This window comes from Lissotriton helveticus, chromosome 2_1 (genome assembly GCF_964261635.1).
Source record: "Lissotriton helveticus chromosome 2_1, aLisHel1.1, whole genome shotgun sequence".
Taxonomy (NCBI): Eukaryota; Metazoa; Chordata; class Amphibia; order Caudata; family Salamandridae; genus Lissotriton; species Lissotriton helveticus.
Window position 1 is genome coordinate 2,076,448,324 of NC_136059.1, and position 22,871 is coordinate 2,076,471,194.

The window sequence follows — 22,871 nt, forward strand, 5'->3', positions numbered from 1 at the left end:
CCGTCGGCGGGAGAACTGGGAAGAAGGATGTTGGAAGGTTGGGACAGGGAACGGGGTAGGGCGGCTTTGGTGCGCAGGCCGGTGTCGTGGCAGTTGTTGGCACGTTTGCTTGCGGTTCTTCCGGCGGTGGGCAAGGACAGGTTCGAAGTTTGCCTGTTTTCAACACTTATGGTTTGGATGTTTTTTGGGGCATTCAGGGTGTCGGAATTGATGGGTGCCAGAGCCAAGGCGGGTTTGTTGTGGCAGGATGTTTTCTTAGCGGAGCAGGGGGTTCACATTTGGCTGACAGGTTCAAAAACCGATCAGAGGTGTCGGGGCAAAGGGATTTGGTTAGAGGCAGTTTCTGCGGGATGCACGTGCCCGTTATGGTGGGCGAGGCGTTGGAAGAATGTATCTGGGGGTACTGGGAGTGTGCGGGTGTTTTTGAACTCGGATGGGAGCAGGGTGACGGATTACCAGCTTCGGATGGTTCTTGCGGAAGGCTTTACGGGAGTTGGGGTTGGATGGGGACCAGTTTGGGACTCATTCGTTCAGGGTTGGGGCGGCGACGGAAGTAAGTCACCGAGGGTGGTCCAGGGGGGAGATTATGCAGCTGGGGCGATGGTCTTCTAACTGTTTCCAGCGCTACGTTCGGAGCACTGCAGATGACGCGCTGGCGACTTTCTCCTCTTCATGATGTTCACATTGTTTTTCTTGTTTCAGGTTCGGTTGCGGGCCCCCTTTCCCCGGCGTTGAACATATGGATCGTTGGGCATTCCTTTGTGAAATGGGCTCAGGTGCAAGCTCGGGAGTGCTATTTTGGACAGATGCTGGGTTTCAATGCTCGCTTTTTAACATTGTGTGGAGAGGGAAAGGGGGCATGTTGTGGAGGGACCTGATTAAGTCCTTGAATTTCTGGTTGGTTGGGGGGCAATGCCTGGATGTCTTGCTATTACACCTGGGCGAGAATGACCTGTGTGGGGTGAAGGGGGTGGTGTTGCTGAGAGCCATTAGGAGGGACCTGGCGTTGTTGAAGGAGCAGTGGGCGGGTTGCCATGTCTTGTGGACAGAATTGGTGCCCCGGAGAGTTTGGAGGTGGGCGCGCAATCCTAGAGCGATTGATCGGGCGCGCAAGAAGGTCAACTTGGAGGTTTCTCGTTGTTGCAGGGAGCTGGGTTTTGGTAGGGTTTGTCACAGGGACATCAAATTCGAGGCAGTGGAATTATTCAGGGGCGATGGGGTTCATCTGTCCCGGTTGCGGATGGAGCTTTACTTGCTCGAGTTGAGAGAGGTGCTGTCACAGTGCTTGGTGGTGCGGGATCACCACAGGGTGGCCTGAGGTGGGGGTACGGTCCGGTTTGCCATCTGTTAGGCGTTTAAGGTTGTTCCGGTTTTGGGGGCAGAAAGAGGGGGTTAGTTACCTCCCCCCCTGTCTTTCTGGGTGGCGGAGTATGGCGGAAGTTTGGCCAGGGTTGGCAAAGAGTTTGATGGGATGGTTAGCAGGGGGTCTTTGACAGGGATTGTTGAGCGGTGTTATGGTTGGGGCATTTACAGTTTTGGGGGTTAGTAAATGATGAAAAGGCAGGCAGGGGTGTTTGCGTTAATAAAGATGTTGGTTTTATAAAGCATATGTATTGTGTTGAATATGATATTGTATGTTATTAATGTTGTAATGCTGGGGCGGTGGCGGGGCTCAAATGACCAGTTAGGGGCGGGGGAGGGGGGCGGGGTTAGTACGTAAAAGTTAGTGAGGTTTAGTTTTGTAAGGCATTGCCGAGGTTTATTTATTGTAATGTGCACCTGTTCCGAATAAAGCGGCCTTTTTCACACCTAGAAGTCGTCGGTGGTCTTCTTCCCCCCCACCCCTCCCTCCCAAGGGGGGGGAGGCCGACCACCGGGAGGCTCCCCCCCGGGCTGTTTGGGAGGGGCGGGGGGTGTAGATTAGGGACCACGGCGGCCATTTTAGGATTTGGGCTGTTTTTTGGCATAGCCCAAAAGCAGCCCAAAGGCAGCCCAGCGCTTAAAGGCGCTGGGCGCCCACTCCCGGCCACCATTTTGTCTTTGGTGACCTGGTGGCTGGGAGTGTAGCGTAGGTAGCTTTGCCCCCTCCCTCCCACCCTCTTTTTCCCGTTTTGGGGTGTTTCCCCACCTGCGGGGTGGGGTTTTGCCCTGGGTCCCTGTTAGGGGGGGGTTTAATTCCTCTGGGATTTTTCATTCGTCCCCTTTCTTCAGGGGCCGTTTTTGTTGGTTCTGGTGCACAGGGGAAGTTTTTCTGTCTTGTCGCTGGGAGCAGGTGCATCGTTGTTGGGTATGCGGAGTTTGGCGGAAGTTTGGCCAGGGTAGGCAAAGAGTTTGATGGGATGGTTAGCAGGGGGTCTTTGACAGGGATTGTTGAGCGGTGTTATGGTTGGGGCATTTACAGTTTTTGGGGGTTAGTAAATGATGAAAAGGCAGGCAGGGGTGTTTGCGTTAATAAAGATGTTGGTTTTATAAAGCATATGTATTGTGTTGAATATGATATTGTATGTTATTAATGTTGTAATGCTGGGGCGGGGGCGGGGCTCAAATGACCAGTTAGGGGCGGGGTTAGTACGTAAAAGTTAGTGAGGTTTAGTTTTGTAAGGCATTGCCGAGGTTTATTTATTGTAATGTGCACCTGTTCCGAATAAAGCTGCCTTTTTCACACCTAGAAGTCGTCGGTGGTCTTCTACCCCCCCACCCCTCCCTCCCAACACAACCAGACCGCTATAGCACCTACATAAAACACAACGTGAAAAGCATAAGAACAAAAAGATGAATTTAAGGCTTCAATTAAGAGTGTGTCCTAAAAATTGCGACAGCAGTGCAAATCACTGTTTACAGAGGTGTTGGAATTATTTATGAGCATGTCAGATTTTCCTCCAAAACGCTTCTGAAGTTGGGGGTGTGGCTAGCCTGGACAACATGGCGGCTGCCTAACTGCTGAGCTGTGTGCACCGGGTTCATTCATCCGGCAGCAGTATCCCCAACAGTAACAGGGATGCCACAGAGAGCACAGGAGGCCCGGGGTTTTGGTGCCATGAGCAACAAGCATTTACAATGCAACGGTTTCGCCTTTGGAAAAGTTAGAGCTATTGGCATTGTAAATGACAACATTTGTATTTATGTGTTGGTTTTGAAAACAGATAAATACATGGCATTGTCATTTACATTGCCAATAGCTTAATCTCTCGCAAATGTGATACCTATTGTACCCTTCGGACGAGCTCAGCAGACAGCAATTACTACCACACACACACACCCAGAGCCAGCCACACACACCCAGAGCCAGCCACACACACCCAGAGCCAGCCACACACACCCAGAGCCACACACACACACACACACACCCAGAGCCACACACACACACCCAGAGCCACACACACACACACACACACACACACCCAGAGCCACACAAACACACACACACACCCAGACACACACACACACACACACCCAGAGCCACACACACACACCCAGAGCCACACACACACCCCCAGAGCCACACACACACACCCAGAGCCACACACACACCCCCAGAGCCACACACCCCCCCCCAGAGCCACACACACACACCCACTCTCCCCGCGCCTAACAAAACAAGCCCCCACCGCTTTGTGGCACTCTACACTCTCTCTTGTATCAACCGGTGGTGCACTTTGGCCATAGAGCCTACTGTTCAGTGAACCAAATAACTACCTTCTGTGGGCACAGGCCCAGTAACACCTTGTCCACTGAGGCACACACGTCTCTAACCCCTGTATGGTGGTGGTGGCACGTTCGTCACTGTCCTGTACCGATGACCATCCCTCACCCCATGAGACAGTGCCCACTGTCCTGGCGAGGGAGGGACAGCGAGAAGACTTTGCAGCGAGTGTGTGAATAAGAATTCCTTACAAATACACTAGGGGGAGGCATGCGTCTGCTAGAACACATGTACTGCACTGCTGAAGTGTAACTTCCAGCGGTCGCTATTTCACTGACTAATGGCTTGTGATAGGAGGAAACATATGGGTACCAGATGCTACCACAATACCGTTACCAGGGTTAAGGTACCAACGCCCTGGTGCAGCACCATCTTTCAGTAAAACTGCCCCTTGTGTCGTTTGTAATCAACATCTCTGATCACTGTTCCACATTCCTATAATGCTTAAGCAGCACCCCTTCATCGGCTGTCCACTTTCTAAATATAAACCGCTGCTGATTAACATATCTTTAATTTGATTCCGATATCAACTCTACAGCCAGATTCATTTTCTTTTTATAGCCCAGCATACTTCTGCCACTGCCCCCATTGTTGATACATTCCTCGACAGTCGCCACACGTCAGGCGACTTGCCCCTAATTTTATAAACATGCCAAGCATCTCTATGCTGTATTGTTCCATTGACTTGTAGGTATTGCTATTCGCCTTCTTAGCATACACAGCTCTTATTTAAAAGCTAGTACCGCGAACATGAAAGCAAACTACCACTTTACCTGGTGTGGGGTATGCTACCACCAGACACACCAGGTGCAAAAGCTAAAATACTCAAGCTATATGCCTTTTTCAGCTCTTGAATCATTTTCACTTAGGTGCCCGTTTAGAGTGCAATTCCTCTAAGAGAGGTGCACTCTCCACCAGTCACGCACTCTCACCTGGTGCAGGGAGGTCAGCCCGTCCACATTGGCAGTGTTGATGTCCGCCCCACGAGCCAAGAGCCGCTTAACCTCCTCGGTATCCCCACTGAAACAGGCAGCTAGAAATACGGCGCTGTCCTCAAAACGCACCCGGGGCCGCCGCTCCCCGCTCTCCTCCGGGGCAGCCAACGCTGCCTCAGAGCCCCGCCAGTGCCGCAGCTGCTCGGCACGGCGTGCCCGTGCAGACTCGGCCCGCCGTACCCCCAGCTCCGGCTCTGACATCCTGGGAGCCGCGACCCACGAACCGTTCGACTGACACTCAGAGCTCCCCAGCCGCCATCTTACTGTTCCCGAAGCATCTCGGGAAGCCGACTGACGCCATCTTACTATTTCTGATGTACCTCGGAAATCTGAGACGGCTACTTTACTGTTGCCAATATCATCGGACTCCAACAAACACCGTCGTACAGCTTACAGGGTACACCAGAAGACATAACAATATTGCTCCTATTTGGGAAAAAGTTTATTTTGTAATATATTTTCTATTGACGAATAGCATCCCGGCTTTCTAAAACGCATTGAAGCATAAGGATGAAAGTAGCATTTTTCCCAAATTGCTGCTTCTAGTTCTAATCCACATTTTAAAATGCCTAAAATAGGAACAGCGATGATCTGATGACACAGCTGTCAAAACAAGATGGGCATAATATAATGTTTCATAACTTGTCACCATTAAACTACTCGTCATCACATTGAAATCCATTGAACATATAATTACACATTGCAATATAAAACAAGCGAAAGCACAGCGCGCCCTGTAGGGATTTGGGGGCGTGTTTTTCGTGCTCTCCCCTTCCCATTGGCTGGAAGGTAAAATTCCAGCCAATGGGAAGAGGCGAGTGCGGGACTTAAAAAAAGACACGGAAACGCCCCTGAATCGCGTTGTGACGGGGGAAAGAGTAATTGACAACCATCTCTTCCAATGGCTAGCCTCCATTTATGGAGCTAGCCAATGGAAAAGAAGGCGGGACAAAGCCCCACACTGTAGGATCATAAGATTTCGCCTGCACGAGCACTGCTGCGCAGTGCTACGGCCAGGCGAAACCTAAAAAGGCATGTCCTATGAAGAGGAGCGGTCATTGGTGGGGCTCACAGCCACGTGGCACGGCCTGCACCCCTGGGCGTAACCCGCCAGTTGAAATGGCTGGGGCGAGAAATAAGGGGGTGGGGGGATGCACTCCTTCCTGCCACAGCTACCATAACTACTACAGGGACCCTGCTCCGTGAAGAAGACTGGCGGGGCCCACGGCTGCAAAGTGCGCCCTGCACTTCTGAGCGACCCCGCTCAGATACACCCAGCAGAGCACCGCAACAGGTGGGATGCTTAGTGGGTGATCCAGTGCCCGCAAACTGCCACACCTCCCGTAGCTGCTGTAGAGTACCAGATTTTCCTCAGGGGATGGGGCCGTGGCAGGGAGCATTAGAAGCACACAGCTACCCTCGGTGGCAACGAGGACCCTGCCCCGCGAAGGAGCCACCACCACTTACAAGACCTGAGGTCATATCATGGCTTGTATCCCTGAGTGGCTCACCTGACACAACGACAAGGCGAGATGCCTGGCTGGCGATCCTGCGCCTGCAGGCCCAATGTGGGCCCCGCCCAGACACCAGAGGTGTGTGCATCAGACTCCGACGGATGCGCTGCCTATCAAAGAGGCAGTCCTCGCACTTCATACTATGGCATTGAGACGTTTTATGTCTCTGCGCATGGAAGAGCTGTAGAGTTTGTCTGCCTGTGACACCATATCTGAGGGGCACATACATAGCGTGCAGACGTTGCCGCCATTTTGGAAACTGAAGCTTGCCAGCATTTCAGAATAAATGCATATTGGCACCAGAAGAAGCCCGTTTTGAAAATAAACACGCCGGTAAGGCATAAATATTTAAAAACTTTAAAACTGAGATATTTAAGTGCATTTAAGGGAAGAAAGTAAAAGTTTATTTCTGAAATGTTAGCAAAATGGATATCTCATCCAAAGAACAAGAAGTAAAATTATACAAGTAAAAATGTCATGGTGGATGAAAATAAGAGTAAGCACAGAGGTGAGGAAAAGTACAATCAATAACACAGAACAATGCAATTTGTGTACCAGCACATTTTTAAAATGAACCAGGCAAACCACCCATGCAATGGAAACTTTGGGATAGGGCATTTGAGAAATACTTAATAGCAATAGATGGCAAAGAATATAATGCAGAAAAGAAAGAAAGCAATCATGTTTGCGTTGCTAGGAAATGCTGGCCAAGAAATATTCAACAGCTTAAAAGAATATGCGCCTGGGCAGTTCATACTTCTGAATGACTTTCAGGAGGCAGTCAAGTGTATGGAAAAGCAATTCTCAGAAGAACCGAACATTATAGTAAGAAGGCATAAATTTGTGATGCGCAAACAAACTGAAAGTGAAACTATTGAGGAATACATTGCAGCTTTAAGGTTTCTTACCACTAATTGCGAATTTAATGAGATGGTGGACATTTACATCAGGGACCAGTTTGTGTTTCATTGCTTTTTGAAGAAGATACAGGAACAATTATTAGGATGTAGAAATCCAAGTATACGGGAAGTGATTGACATTGCATAAATGTGGAAAGATCTACCAAAGCTCGGAGTTATATTAAAACCAGGTTCAGCAGAACTTATTGTTCTTCATGAAAACGACATTGATAGTCTGGTAGTTTATAATGTAAATCTAGATTTAGATGTTGTTTTAAAGAATAATAGTGAAGTTTTTGGGGAACACATAGGGTGTGTTAAAGGGTTCAAACATAAAATCAAGCTTAAAGATGGGGCAGTACCTATTGCACACAAGGTTAGACCTGTTTCACTTTCTGTGAGAAAGGAATTGAAAGAGTTACTGCACAAACTCTGGGAGGAAGGTGTAATAGAGTCCACTTATTCTTCAGAATGGATTTCGCCATTGTTGTCACAAAAAAAGAAAAATGGTGAGATCAGACTCTTTGCTGACTTGAGATCACTTGAGATCAATTGCCACACTCTACCGACGATTCAGGAGATTTTGGCATCCACAGCAGGATCTAAGTTTTATTTGTTGATTGACCTTAAGTCAGCATACCACCAGATCAGGTTAGCAGAGGACTCTAAAGAATTCACAACCATTATAACGCCTTATGGTGCATACAGATACGTGCAGTTAGATTTTGGACTAGCCTCCTCTGCTAGTGTTTTCCAGAAATTAATGGATATAATATTTAAAGATGCAGATGGAGTAGAAAAGGTTTCAGGAAGACATACTAATACATGCTAAAACTGAAAAAGAGCACAATGATAGATTAAATACTGTAGTATCCATACTAAAAGAAAGAGGCATGACAATATAAAAAAATAAATGTAACTTTTACTGAGTAGTATAGATTACTTGGGACATTTAGTTACAACTGAGGGTATTAAACTGAAAAAATATTTAGTGAAAGCTATAAGGGATGCTTCAAGACCTAGTGAAAGCTATAAGGGATGCTTCAAGACCATGTGATAAAGACACATTAAAATCATTAATGGGTCTTAACAAGCATTATTCACGATTCATTTCAGGATATGTTGATAAAGTGGAACCTTTACGCAAACTTCTAAGGAAAGGAGTGACATTTGATTGAACAAGATGCACCACTTTGATGTAATTAAGAGAGCAATAGTTGATGCACCAGCTTGCATCCTTATGATGCAAATATGTGTAACATGATTACAGTAGATGCCAGTGGTGTAGGTATTGGAGAAGTTTTAAGTCAGAAAAAAGGAGATGCAGAGTATACCATTAAATATATATATTTCAAGAAGATGGAAAAATGCAGACAAGTATTGCAGCACAATCGAACGAGAGACGTTAGCGTGTGTCTGGGCGGTAGATAAGTAAAAAATGTACCTAAGGGGAAAATAATTTGAAATAATAACTGATCATAAACCTTTGATTTATATGATGAATGGCTGCGGCAGAGGCAACGGTAAAGCTTTTTCAAGATATAGTCAGACTAATTGCAAAACTACAAGAATTTAATTTTAGAATCAGACACATACCGGGAGGTTTAAATTGCAAAGCAGCCTATCTGTCTAGGTTTCCGATAAATGAAAATGAGGAAGAATGTTTGGAAGACATGGAATGCGTTGTTCCGCATGTTGATGCAATTGCAATGAGTGAGGGAGGTATAACTGACCGTGAATGGATGGAAAGCCAAAGTAAGGACAAAACCATACTTAAGGTTAAAATCTGGGGGGCATATTAGCAAGAACCTCGTTAAAATTATTGCTGTTTTAGCGGCAGGAAACTGCCGCTAAAACGGCGATAATGGCTTTGCTGATATGAGTTATATAATTCCAATAGAAGCCCAGGTTAGATGTCCTGCACATATAACCTGGGCTTCTATTGGAATTCTATAAGGCATATTAGCAAGCCCATTATCGCAGTTTTAGCGGCAGAGTCATGCCGCTAAAAAACAGCGATAATTTTAACGAGGTTCTTGCTAATATGCCCTCATGTCACAAGTAAATGGCCACCACAAATAAATCTGAGCCAAGAAATGAGATGTGATCCACAGTTAGCTAATTAATTAACTGTTGAAAATGATTTATTAATGAGACTCGTCTTATTTATTCCACCTCATGAATGAAGGAAAAAACGAATTTCATTGGCTCACAAAGGTCATCCAGGTTTAAGCGCTACAAAGAAAATTTTGAAAAGTCATTATTCATGGCCAGGCATAAATGCTGATGTAAATCTGCATGTAAAGAGTGTTTAAGTGCAGACAAGCACTGGAAAGTTAGATAGAATGAAATGCACTTAGTAGAAATACCTAAAGGGCCATGGATAAAAATACCAATATATGTTTCAGGTCCATTTAATATTTTAGACAGTAGTTGTAGCTACTTAGTTGTATTATCAGACTATTACAAAAAATGGATACATTTTGCATTTATACCTAACATTACTACTGATGTTATTATTACATTTCTTAAAGAACCTTTTGCTGTAGAAGAACAACCCAAAGTTATTCTGTCAGGCAATGGCACACAATTTGTTTCTGAAAAAATTACAACATTTTTAAAGGTTCTAGGAGTAGACCAGGGAAAAATACCATTATATAGTCCATCTTCTAATGGGCAGGTTGATCGCGTAAACAGATTTTTAATAGAAAGAGTGCAATTGGCTGTGGCATCGCAATTACCTGTAAAATAGTATTTATGTGAAAAGGTAAATAGTTATACTAACACAACTAATGACATAACAAATCAAACCCCCTTTTATTTGATGTGAGGAAGAATGTGTAACACCATACTTACCGTGAAATTTGAGGATTTGTATAAAAATAGTACAAAGTGTAACAAAATTGACGATAAACAGTTTAAGGTGCAGGAAAGGATTATTGAACGTCAATAGTTAACTAAGAAATATAATGATATCAGCAACAAGGCTACTATAAAAAAAATAGAAAAAGGAGATTGGGTGATTGTTAATAAGCCTACAAGAGTACAGAAAGAAGAATCTAAAATCTCTTCTCCATTTAACGTTGTTGAAGTATCAAAGGGGCAGTTTATTTAGGAGACAAGGGATGGTGGAGTAAAAGTGATGTTGTCAAACTAAAACCAGGCCAGGAAGAAATTCTCATGTCTAATAAAAGCCAGGGAGATTGTGTAAATGAACAAAATGTATGGAACTATGCTAAACAAGGAAAAAAGTGATTTTAATTCTGATGAGGTAGAGAGTTATAAAAGTGTTGAAGCAGAATTACAAGAAAATTCAACTAGAGGGGATTCCAGCAACAGTTTTGGAGTTTGTGATGATTCTGATTTGTTCATCAGAAACCAGAATTACACATCAGAAAAAGGGGTATTAGAGAATTGTGAATCTAATTTGGAAATTGAAAACCATGATCAAGATTGTGCACAATCAGAAGGATTAATTACAACTAGCTGGGCTGTTAAATTGCATAAATGATTTGAAGACTTTGTTTTATTTAAATTTGTGCTTATTGTTTGTAAAGGAGGGAGATGTTGTACATAGTATTATTTGCATTGTCAGAGCATGCTATTTATAGTTGTTTTTAGTTATATTCATGTTTTGCATAACATAGTTTTATTAGTGGTCACCTGCATTATGATGCAATTACATAGACTGTTTAGGAATGTATTTATATGACGTTTTTAAAATGTTGCTGATTCTCATCTTCATTCATGCTAAATACAGCTTGCCCCGCTTTCACCTGCTTGTGGGCCTTTTAATATTTAATTCTTTAAATAAATATCTTTCATTACTATGTTCTCCTGTCTTAACAGTGCGCCACCCTCAACATAATGCTCCTGGCCTACGGCCCGCGAGCACCATCAGACCATGGTGAGGCGTTGTCCCCCAGGAGCTCCAGTGAGTAATCTCTGCAGTGAACTGGGCACAACTTTATTGTGATACCAAGGCCTGAGACCGCCTTGGGGTACACAGAGGGTAACACGCTTAGTCTTGAGGATTCCTTGGTATGCACTACCTTCACCCCCCTGGTTGCCCACCAGACAGTGCAGGGCAGATCTCTATCACCTGACTTCAAATACTACCCCACCACTCTCTACGTTTGCGGAAGGCCCGTACCTCTGTGTATCCATACTCTGGAAATCAAACAAGGCCAAACATCCAATGCTTCTCCAAACTATTACAAAGTAGGCATAGATCTCAAATATACTTAGTCATAAATCAGACCAATACAGTTTGTATTTTTATTATTTAATATATTATTATATGAATTTCTACATTTGTATACATAGACCAATTAGTGCTATCCCCAACAGACACAAACAATAACCAAAATACACAATAACTACGTACTGGTAGTAAATATCACTCATACCCACTCATTCCAAAACAGCATACATACCGCACATGAAAAACATTGTTTACATATTCCGCTTATATTGGAATACATGGTCTTTGGATCTGTATCCGCTTGAGTAAAAGTACCTCTATAGTTATCTTCTTTAAATACTGTAATACGTCAGTAGTCTCGTCCATCTATACAGTATGATGCATATTTCAATAGACATATACCAAACAACAACAAGGGAACTTGTGCCGACGCATGTTTCGGTGTGACGCATACACTTAGATGGAGAATAACACCTTCTTCAGGGCGCTACACTGGGTGCAGATCATGATGCTAGAACCATCCGGGTAAAAACAACAATAGAAGGAAGGATAAAGGGAGCTTGCATTCGGATCCTTTCATGGTCTGAAGAATAAATAAGTGACCCAGAGCTCCCAGGGTGGGAGTGAGCCATTAATAAATACTGTTTGAGACAGGTCTAACAGGACAATCAGATCTGGAGGCTTGAAGGAGACTTTCAACAAGTCTGAATGTATTTAATCCTATATCAGCTCCTAATAACAACAGAAGGGGTCACCATGGTCACAGGGGTCCAATAGGTCAGAGGAGAATAATACAGAAAGTCTCTGTTCACTCTGGTTAATGCCAGCAATTTCCTTTGCAACCGCGTAGAAAACATCCAGCATTTTCAGATGGTGCAATTCCATCTTGGATTCAGGCTTGCTATGAAGAAAAACTATCCGTATTCTGTAGCCCACTGGGACCACCTCACACATACAGTTGCCGACCCCTGGAGCCCAGGTGATCCATTGGAGCGACGCACCTCAGTGAAGGGGAAGACCAGAAACTTGCAACTCCACTTGTATTGAGAATCTGACTGAGATCGGTGGGCTCTCATGCTGTGCTGCTTATACCCCCCCTGGGTGTTTATGGCTGCAATCACCGCAAACTCTCAGACCGGGTCCTACAATTGGAGAAGACTAGCTGACCTAACACTCCAGACGACCAACATCCAGACCACAATGACAGACCTTGGGGAGCCGGTTAGATTCCTCAAAAAGCAAAAGATGCAGAAGGCCGCTCCTGCCACAACAATGGTAGGTCTGGCACAGGGCACTGAGGGTCATCAAATGGAAATTTTCTTAGAGGCCTGCTTACCAGGCAAGGAACTGCCCCCATATATTTTTGGGGGAACAAGCCCATATGGTGACCTTGCGAAACCCCCCGCCAACAGCAGCGCCCTGACCTATTGTGGCCAAGATCCTCCATTATAAAGTTTAAGACGCTATCCTGCAAAAGGCAAGGCAACAGGACCTAATTCTCAGGTGCAACAACCGAATTCTTATTTTCCTGGACTACACTCTGACTGTCAAGAGGAAAAGGGCCACCTTCTTGGAAATTAAGCTGCAACTCCATGACTTGGGTCTGACATATGCCCTGCTCTTTTCAGCAAAGCTTAAAATTATAACACAACAAAAACCCCACTTTTTCCCGAATACAGAAGACGCCTGGAGGTGATTGGACACTCAGGACGCTCCCTCTGTGACTGGTGTGTCCCGGGTCCGCCCTGCAATCACCTCCGAAGTGCCGTTGCTGAACGTCGACACCGTGGCTATCGGCTACACCATTCCCAACCCAGGTCCACGCTCGTACCTGCTGGAAATTGCCACTGCATTTCATGACTCTTTTGGTGAAGAATCTGGAGGCGACACTTCTCCCTTCTCGACAATCTGTGGCATAAGTTCCCTGCCACACGTGTCTCCCACAGATGGCCAATTCTATTATTTGTTTTTTATAGGCACAGTTTCCCCCTTCCTCTGAAACTACTATGCTGGCACTAATGTCCACCTACCCCTGAACACCCTGGTTATACCGTACCTGTTTCTTCCTCTTACCCCTGCTGCCGCAGGTGATGGACCCCATAGGGAAACCTGCATCATGACTCTCCTGCGCCTGCTACTCTAGGTGACTCTCTGTCCAGCACCCACAAGATCCTACCTTCCAAGAGCCCAATCCAGCTTCAAATGTACATTGCCACCTAGCACGTAGAGTCCCTGTGTTTGGGCTGTTAATATGTGGTTTGGACTCCAGCCACAGGGCCTGTTGCCTGCTGTATTCTTTGCTGCTGATACCTAGTTGTTATCTTGTTTACTAGTTAGCACTGTTACTACAGCACCCACTCCTAGCCCTGTAACCTCCTTTCCCTGGTGTCCTTCAGTCCAGATGCATCCACCGCTCCCTAACCCCCATGGGTTATTTGCATAGGCATCCCTGTCATAATACTCCACTAGCTACTCACCCTACGCTAGGGACACTCTTATCTGGGTATGGGTAGGCATTCCCCTCCAGGTTGTAGCCCAGGACATAGATCTAGAGGGCTGATTTGCCCTTCTGGAGGCCAGACTGGAAGCACACACTTACATCTAGGCAGTATTTATATCCCTAATTTTGATCAGCCGACTTTCCTACACCCACTTTCGACCCACTTGTTGCAATAAGCTCAACTGCCATTAGGAGGGGATTTTCACTGTGTCCTAGACCCCTCCCTGGACCATTCTTGCTCCCAGCAGCTTCCACTGCAGCTACCGCTAATAGCCTAATTGATCAGCACATTTAGTGGTCACTTTGTGATGCCTGCCGACCCCTTAATCCACATACTAGACTATACTTGCATTATGTTCCTGTCCATGACCTCTATGTTCGCCTGCATCAAAATGCTTGCTGAACCTCGATCTGCTAATCGGTTTCCTCCCCTGACTATCTGAACAGAGAAATATCTGACCACAACCCTCTATTGATGGGTCTGTGGTGGGGACTAACCCCTTCCATGATCCCCACATGGAAACTACAACATATTGCCCTGGAGCACCCAGCCTTTAATGCCATGATCATGGACCAGATTGTGGATTATTTAGAGCATAATGAATGGTCCACCTCTTCCCCTGCCACTGAGTGGGAGGTTTTTAAAGTGGTCCTCAGGGGCTCTTACATCAGTACTGTCTGGCAAACACCGAAGTCTCTTGAATGCCCTGAACTGAGGACAGAGCAGGCCTATGTGGCCATGGAGAGAAGGGTGGTAGTTTGACAACGGCCTTCCCTGACTTCGCTTCAGGAGCGAGAGGCCCAATTAAGGGGGCGTATGTGATAACTGGACTATCGGCATTTGCTATTAAATCCCATTCAAAGGGAGACAAATTGGGCAGGAGGACAATGATGAGGCCATTGGTTTCCTTCTACGCCTCCCTTTACTTCCCAGTCCCGAGGGCCCCTGAGGCAGGCATACAGAGATTCTTGACCACGGCCCTCCTCACTAAGATCTTGACCTCTAGAATCCAATAGATTCTACACGAACTGGTCCATGCAGACCAGTGCAGCTTCATCCTGGGCTGCAACACCGTGTTTAATATTAGATTATTTTTCCTCATACTGGAGGCGGTACAACCTTACTGGCCCGGTACGCACCCCTAGTCCCAGACTTGGAGAAGGGCTTCAACTTGTTCAGCTGGGACTATCTCTTTGAGGAACTGTGTCGCTATGGGTTTAAAGACCAATTCATTAAACTTATCTGACTTCTTCATGACCCACCTACGTTGGAGGGCTGTATAGGAGGTCTTATGTTACGCGCCATCCCGGTGGCGAAAGGGACCCATCAGAGGACTGGTCATTTCCCTATCGTGACATCAGTGTTTTTCATACTGACCCGGATCTCTAGCACGGTAACCTAACCAAGGCGGTGTCTTCGCTTAGTATCCAGGTCGCCCTCTGGGAAACCCCCCGCACTCTCTGTAAATGGGAGTGTAGCCCTTGTGAAAATGGTAATATTTTCCCCACCTGCTCTACCACTCTACTACCCTCCCAGGGATTTCTCGCCACTCGCTGTTCCAGGAGGACTTACACCAGCTGCAGGGGGATCTTATCTGGCATCACACTAGGAGTAGAGTGGCCCATACCAAGTTACAGCGTCCAACAGCATCGGGCAGTCCTTGAGCACCTAAGTCTGAATTGTACTTTTTAGCAGCTGAGCTGCAAAGGTTAGCCCGCTGGCTGGCTGGCGGGCAATGACGTGGCGGATACTAGCACCATTGTACCCCCCCCTCAAAATCAACAGCTGTCCTTGCCCTTCTGGTCCCTGGAGTTACCCATCAGGTACCTCCAGTAAGCGCCAGGGAGCTGCATTGCAGAGAGGTTTTCAGAGACCATGCCCCTTTTTACACCTCCCTGCAACGCAGCTCTGTGGCGCTTACTGGAGGTACCTGTTGGGATAGTTGGCCCCCAAGGACCCTCGGGATTGAAGAGGAATTAATTCCCCAACTTAAAACGCGCCACAGGGCCCATGTGCACACATGTCACCTCAGGCCCCGCCCCCTACCTTCACCACTGTGCAATTGTTAAAAGGGTAGTTTTAATCCCCCTGCCCTATTATGTACAAGGGGCTTACAGAGGAGGTCATGCTAATCACAGGGGTACCCCAACGCATAGTGTTCCCTAGTGTATGTAGGTGTTTTCACTGTATTCTAAGTGTCTTTTAGCATACCACTGGCTCTAGTTCTGGTTAGACAGAGTCAGTTACCACCAGTACCCGTCTGAAAAAGTTGTGGGCACAGGATGATTTTGTAACATGGCCTCTTTGTGCTCCGCTGTTGGGTTTTTCTGCACATGTCTTGCTTCTTCCTGTACTTTTTTCTTCTTTGTGGACTTCTGTTGCTTCTTTTTGCACTTCTTTTGCTTCTTGCTGTGCATTTTTTCATATTTCTTCACATGTCCTACTTCTGTAGGCATAGTTATAACCTAGATTTAAAAATTCACTTAAAAAACCATAGGTTTCCGGCACGTTATAGTTAGAAATTAGCATTTAAAATTTTTTAGAAATTCACTGGAAAAAACATAGGTTTTAGGGGTGTTATAGTTAGTTGGACATTTCACTCGTACAAAACCAGAGAAATTTCCCCGTTATAGTTCAGCTAACTATAACTCGCGCCCCCCGCAATGTACTGCTGATGACATCACATATTACATCACTCATGACATGTTCAGTGACATCACTCATATATATATTACCTACTGGTGGTCGCCAGTAGGTAGTTATAGTTAGGACCTATTTTCCATAGGAAATCCGCAACATTCTATTTGCAATAACTTTGGCGCCAGTCAATGAATCTTCGCGAAATTTTCAAAACTTTTGGCCAGCTTAAGTCCGCTCCTATCCTGAAAGTCTCAGGGTAATTCGTCAACAGGGGGTTGAGAAAAAAGGGGTTCCCAAAACGTGTTTTCCCCATGCAATTTTCCATAGGAACCTTCAGTCGCAGCTACAGCCCAAACTGCTGAACGGAATTACACAAAATTTGGCAAAGAGGTAGTCCTTGGTTCAGACTCGTGCCTTTTTGTTAAATGGTGTAAATCCGTTCAGTAGTTGCTGAGAAAATCAAAAGTAAAATCATATATATATCTATGGCCGCGCAGGATCCGCGCACCCTCTCGATGACAAGCTGTATGCAAACCAGGAAGTGTTGGCAGCCATCTTGTGCCTCGGTAGATCCGAGGCACAAGAAAACAGTAAAAGAAATGTGAAAAACACAAAAAGAGGGCAGGGTAGAAATACCCTGACCCCCTATTTATTTTTCTAAATCGGCAAAATCCACGCAGGGTGCATGGATCTTGCCGATAAAAAAATAAACAAAGTGCAGGCTCCCATGCTTCCTTGGTAATTAGCCCCGGGGGGCCAAATCCCAGGGGCAATACTGATTATGTAAAGGGGGGCCTCTCCCCCCAGCCCCGGGGACTGCCACCTCCCGGGGCTCTAAATATTTAAATTGGGGGGTCCGTGACAGACCCCTATCCCCGGGGACCACTACCCCTGGGGCTTTGTAGGTTGTGGGAGGGGGGCCACACAGCCCCCCTCCTGGAGCCTTGTCGTGGCCCTGGGGACCGCCACCCCCAAGGGCCAGCTCCTGCAGTGTCCCGGGGTGTCCACCCCCCGGGACACTGTAGTTTGCTATGGCAGGGCAGGAGCCTCACGGCTCTCGACCTGCCATTGCAAACTTGGTTTGAATTTTGAAAGAGAGAGCAGGAAAACCTGCTCTCTCTTTCAAAATGTAAACCAAATTGCTTTTCCACACGGGGAGCTGCATCTTAGCAGCTCCCCATGTGGAAAAGCAATGCCGGCTCCCGAAGGACGCGGGGAGCCAGTGGGATCGTGGGGGATTGGGGACCCCCACGGTCCCCAACGGAGAGGGCCAGCCCCGGGGGATGGGGTCCCCGGGGCTTCAAAAATGAAAAAAAAAGAAATAGAGACGCCTACCCCGGGGGATGGGGTCCCCGTGGCCATAAGTGAACAGAGGGGGGGGGGCCACGCAGCCACCTTCCCAATTTTTTATTTTAAAAAACAAAAATAGGGGGCATGTCCTGGAGGATGGGGTCCCCAGGGCCAAAAAATTTGAAAAAGAAGGGGGGCTACGCAGATCCCCTTCTTAAAAAACCAAAAAAAGACCGGCATTGCGCCGGAGGCCACGCCCCTCCTTTCAGCACTCTGCATAGGTAAGGAGAGTATGGAGCAGCTTATTCTCGCGCACTTAAGTAGATATTACCCACACCTGCCACAGTGGGCGTGGCGTTGCACCATTGGTGATCTCTCCTTCCATTTGGAACTTTATTAGTTGGTACAAAATTGTGAGACTTGTGAAGCTACCCCACTCGGGGAGGACTTTCAGTGCCCTGCATTGTCCAGAAGGCTTTGCGCAACGCCACGCCCACTGTGGCAGGTGTGGGTAATATCTACTTAAGTGCGCGAGAATAAGCTGCTCCATACTCTCCTTACCTATGCCTCTGAAGAAAGGATGAGAGGATCCTGAAACGCGTCAGGCAGACGATTATTGAAAGACTGCTAATGTGTTTGTATCTGATGGCAAGCGGTGAAATGGATGCAAATTCCTAATGTGCCTATTAAACTTCATGTGGCTCTATTTCAACTTGTGGGCTGACCTGTGTCGTTGGAGATATTGACGGCTGTTGCCCAGCCGGGAAGTATTGCCCACTGCTTGGAGGCGGGTCCTGTGCAGGCTGAGAGAAGCTGCCTGCAAATATGGGACAAAGACAAACAGCGCCATAACAGGATGGTGTGTGTTTGTGGCACTGTTTCGCTGCTGAAAGAGAGGCAGACTGCACCATTGGTGATCTCTCCTTCCACTTGGAACTTTATTAGTTGGTACAAAATTGTGAGACTTGTGACGCTACCCCACTCGGGGAGGACTTTCAGCGCACTGCATTGTCCAGAAGGCTTTGCGCAACGCCACGCCCACTGTGGCAGGTGTGGGTAATATCTACTTAAGTGCGCGAGAATAAGCTGCTCCATACTCTCCTTACCTATGCCTCTGAAGAAAGGATAAGAGGATCCTGAAACGCGTCAGGCAGACGATTATTGAAAGACTGCTAATGTGTTTGTATCTGCTGGCAAGCGGTGAAATGGATGCAAATTCCTAATGTGCCTATTAAACTTCGTGTGGCTCTATTTCAACTTGTGGGCTGACCTGTGTCGTTGGAGATATTGACGGCTGTTGCCCAGCCGGGAAGTATTGCCCACTGCTTGGAGGCGGGTCCTGTGCAGGCTGAGAGAAGCTGCCTGCAAATATGGGACGAAGACAAACAGCGCCATAACAGGATGGTGTGTGTTTGTGGCACTGTTTCGCTGCTGAAAGCGAGGCAGACTGCACCATTGGTGATCTCTCCTTCCACTTGGAACTTTATTAGTTGGTACAAAATTGTGAGACTTGTGAAGCTACCCCACTCGGGGAGGACTTTCAGCGCACTGCATTGTCCAGAAGGCTTTGCGCAACGCCACGCCCACTGTGGCAGGTGTGGGTAATATCTACTTAAGTGCGCGAGAATAATCTGCTCCATACTCTCCTTACCTATGTCTCTGAAGAAAGGATGAGACGATCCTGAAACGCGTCAGGCAGACGATTATTGAAAGACTGCTAATGTGTTTGTATCTGCTGGCAAGCGGTGAAATGGATGCAAACTCCTAATGTGCCTATTAAACTTCGTGTGGCTCTATTTCAACTTGTAGGCTGACCTGTGTCGTTGGAGATATTGACGGCTGTTGCCCAGCCGGGAAGTATTGCCCACTGCTTGGAGGCGGGTCCTGTGCAGGCTGAGAGAAGCTGCCTGCAAATATGGGACGAAGACAAACAGCGCCATAACAGGATGGTGTGTGTTTGTGGCACTGTTTCGCTGCTGAAAGCGAGGCAGACTGCACCATTGGTGATCTCTCCTTCCACTTGGAACTTTATTAGTTGGTACAAAATTGTGAGACTTGTGAAGCTACCCCACTCGGGGAGGACTTTCAGCGCACTGCATTGTCCAGAAGGCTTTGCGCAACGCCACGCCCACTGTGGCAGGTGTGGGTAATATCTACTTAAGTGCGCGAGAATAATCTGCTCCATACTCTCCTTACCTATGTCTCTGAAGAAAGGATGAGACGATCCTGAAACGCGTCAGGCAGACGATTATTGAAAGACTGCTAATGTGTTTGTATCTGCTGGCAAGCGGTGAAATGGATGCAAACTCCTAATGTGCCTCTTAAACTTCGTGTGGCTCTATTTCAACTTGTGGGCTGACCTGTGTTGTTGGATATATATATATATATATATATATATATATATATATATATATATATTACCTACTGGCGGTCGCCAGTAGGTATATATAGTTAGGATTTTTTCTCTATGGGATTTTTGAAAATTCTATGTCTAATAACTTTGGCGTTTGTGGACGGAATTGGCTTAAATTTTCAGGAAAATGGCACATTTTGTTTCTGAGCAGCCCTTGAAAATTTGGGGGGGGTTCGTCAAGGGGGGGCCGAGAAAAAAGGGGGGTCCCAAAACGTGTTTTTAACATTGAGTTTTCCATAGGGCGGTTGGCCTCACTTTTAGCCCGAACGGCTGAATGGATTTGCACGAAACTTGGCAAAATTGTAGGGACTGGTAGCCCGATGTGCCTTTTGTAGGTCTCAATATATGTGCTACAGTGGATTTTGAGAAATTAACGTTTAAAAAAAGATATATATCTGTAACAGCGGACCGGGCAGCGCTCCAGGACGCGTACTTTTCGCGCAACGGAGCTTTGTGAAGCGAAGCTGATTGGTTCTCCGGCGTCTGTAAACATTCCAAACAGTCCGTAGCGGCCGCCATCTTGTCTCTCGGTAGGATCGAGAGAGAAGAGGAGGCCAAAGCGAAGGGGCAAATGACCATAAGGGGGCATAGTAGATCCTCGCTGACCCCCTAGGTTTGATGTGGAGGTTTTAAAAGGGCCCCGCGGGGCAAAAAAAAAAATAATAATAATAATCGAACGGCTGAATGGATTTGCACGAAACTTGGTAAAATATTAGGGACTGGTAGCCCGATGTGCCTTTGCTAGGTCTCAATATATGTGCTCTAGTGGATTTTGAGAAATTAACGTTCAAAAAAAGATATATATCTGTAATAGCGCTCCGCTTCGTGTACTTTTCGCGTTACGGAGGTTTGCGAAGCTGATTGGTTCTTCGGCGTCTGTAAACATTCCAAACAGTCCGTAGCGGCCGCCATCTTGTCTCTCGGTAGGATCGAGAGACAAGAGGAGGCCAAAGCGAAGGGGCAAATGACCATAAGGGGGCATAGTAGATCGTCCCTGACCCCCTAGGTTTGATGTGGAGGCTTTGAAAGGGTCTCGCAGGGCAAAAAAAAAATATACAGTTTTTTTAGTTTTTTTGCGTGGAGTGCGCCCGGTTCGCGAACCGGGAAGCGTTCTGGGGAGCGTACTTTCTTGAAAATTAGTGAAAAAAGTTAGAGTAAAATAATAATTGTGAGTGATCAGATGTAGGGTAGCTCTGAGAAGAGCTTTTGGGTTTATGGTACATTTAGGTACTTATAAGTAGGTACCAATGCACAGTCTTAAATTCAGAGTGAAAATTCTGTTGCCCTCATCTGAGAAGTGAACTCCATCTCCTCTGTAGATATCTTGCATGTAGTAACGCAAGTTATTGTTGTACAGGGAGCCCATTCCATGGTCTCTCATGTAAGCTGAAACACATTTGTTTACATGCTTCCTCGATTTCTCAATTTGTGGACAAAATTGGTTCGACCACCTCCATTTTTGTCTTTGGCATATATTTGAATATACCAAGGCAGTCTGAGGAAAAAGTGCCATCAATTGCTCAAAGGTGTCCTTTAAAAGCATTTCCAGACCTACCCCAGTCAAAGTGCCCAAATCATTACCTCCACAGTGCACAATTAACAGGTCAGGTTTTGGCAAATGCATAAAGGTTTTCACCAATGGTATCAATTGGTGACATTTTAATCCTCTGTGGCCAAACCACTTAATTTCCACATCTTGTAAATTGAGGTTAGGTAAATTCCTGTTTTCAGCGTACCTTTGAGCCCAATAGATATAACTATGTCCAACAATCCAGACAGAAAACATGGCGAGAGAAGGTTCTGCTGCAGTCAGATGAAGTGTGGCAATGAAATGGCAGTTGAAAAAATGAGAGTGTAAAATGAAAAAAACTGAGGAGTTTCTGTGTTAATGAAGCAGTAAGAGTGATTGGTGGATTTTTATTGCTGAAAACAGAAAGTTAGTGTGCATGGATGAGTTCGTTGAAAGATGTATTTTGAGTGGCGAAGAAAAAATCATTAAATGAAAGAATGCTCTGGATATGCAGGTGCACTGAGAGTTCAGAGTTCAATTGCAACATTGTTGTGTGAACTTGGAAACACCAGAGGTTTTGCAAGAGGTGGTTGCTATGCAGAAAAAGCAGAGAGGGGGCAGGGTTTTGCTTTGAAAAAAAGTGAGGGAAGAGTTTTGATTGGTGTGACATGAGAGATATGTGTGAGGAATTACAGCATTTCTGTGCTTTTGATAGCTGCAGACTCTGGAGTGCATACCTTTTGCTCTGCTGAAGACAAATTGGTGTGTTTCTGAGACTGTTTTGAAACTCAAAGTATGAATATATAAAAAAAAAGAAAATCGTTTTTGAGGTAAAGGAATGTTTTCAAAATTTATGTGCGCCATATGCCCCCAAATTTCTTTTTCGGGGGTGCAGCAGGGTGTTCTTGAGACACCCCTGCACCCTCGGAAAAATTCGTAATTTGCGATGAGGTAATTGCTAATCGCAAATTGCACCTTCATTCCTATGGGCCTCCTGCTGCATGGAAATGAATGGGTAATTTGTAATTAGCAAATAGGTCATCGCAAACTAGGAATGGTAAAGAATCGCTATTTATTCCTTAAAGTTCGCTATTTAGGAAATGCAAAAAACTTTGATGATACATATGGCGGTTCATCTCTAACAAGATAAGAAGCATAGGGATAGATTTATGATGACTGGCGCATCACCAGGGATGTGTTAG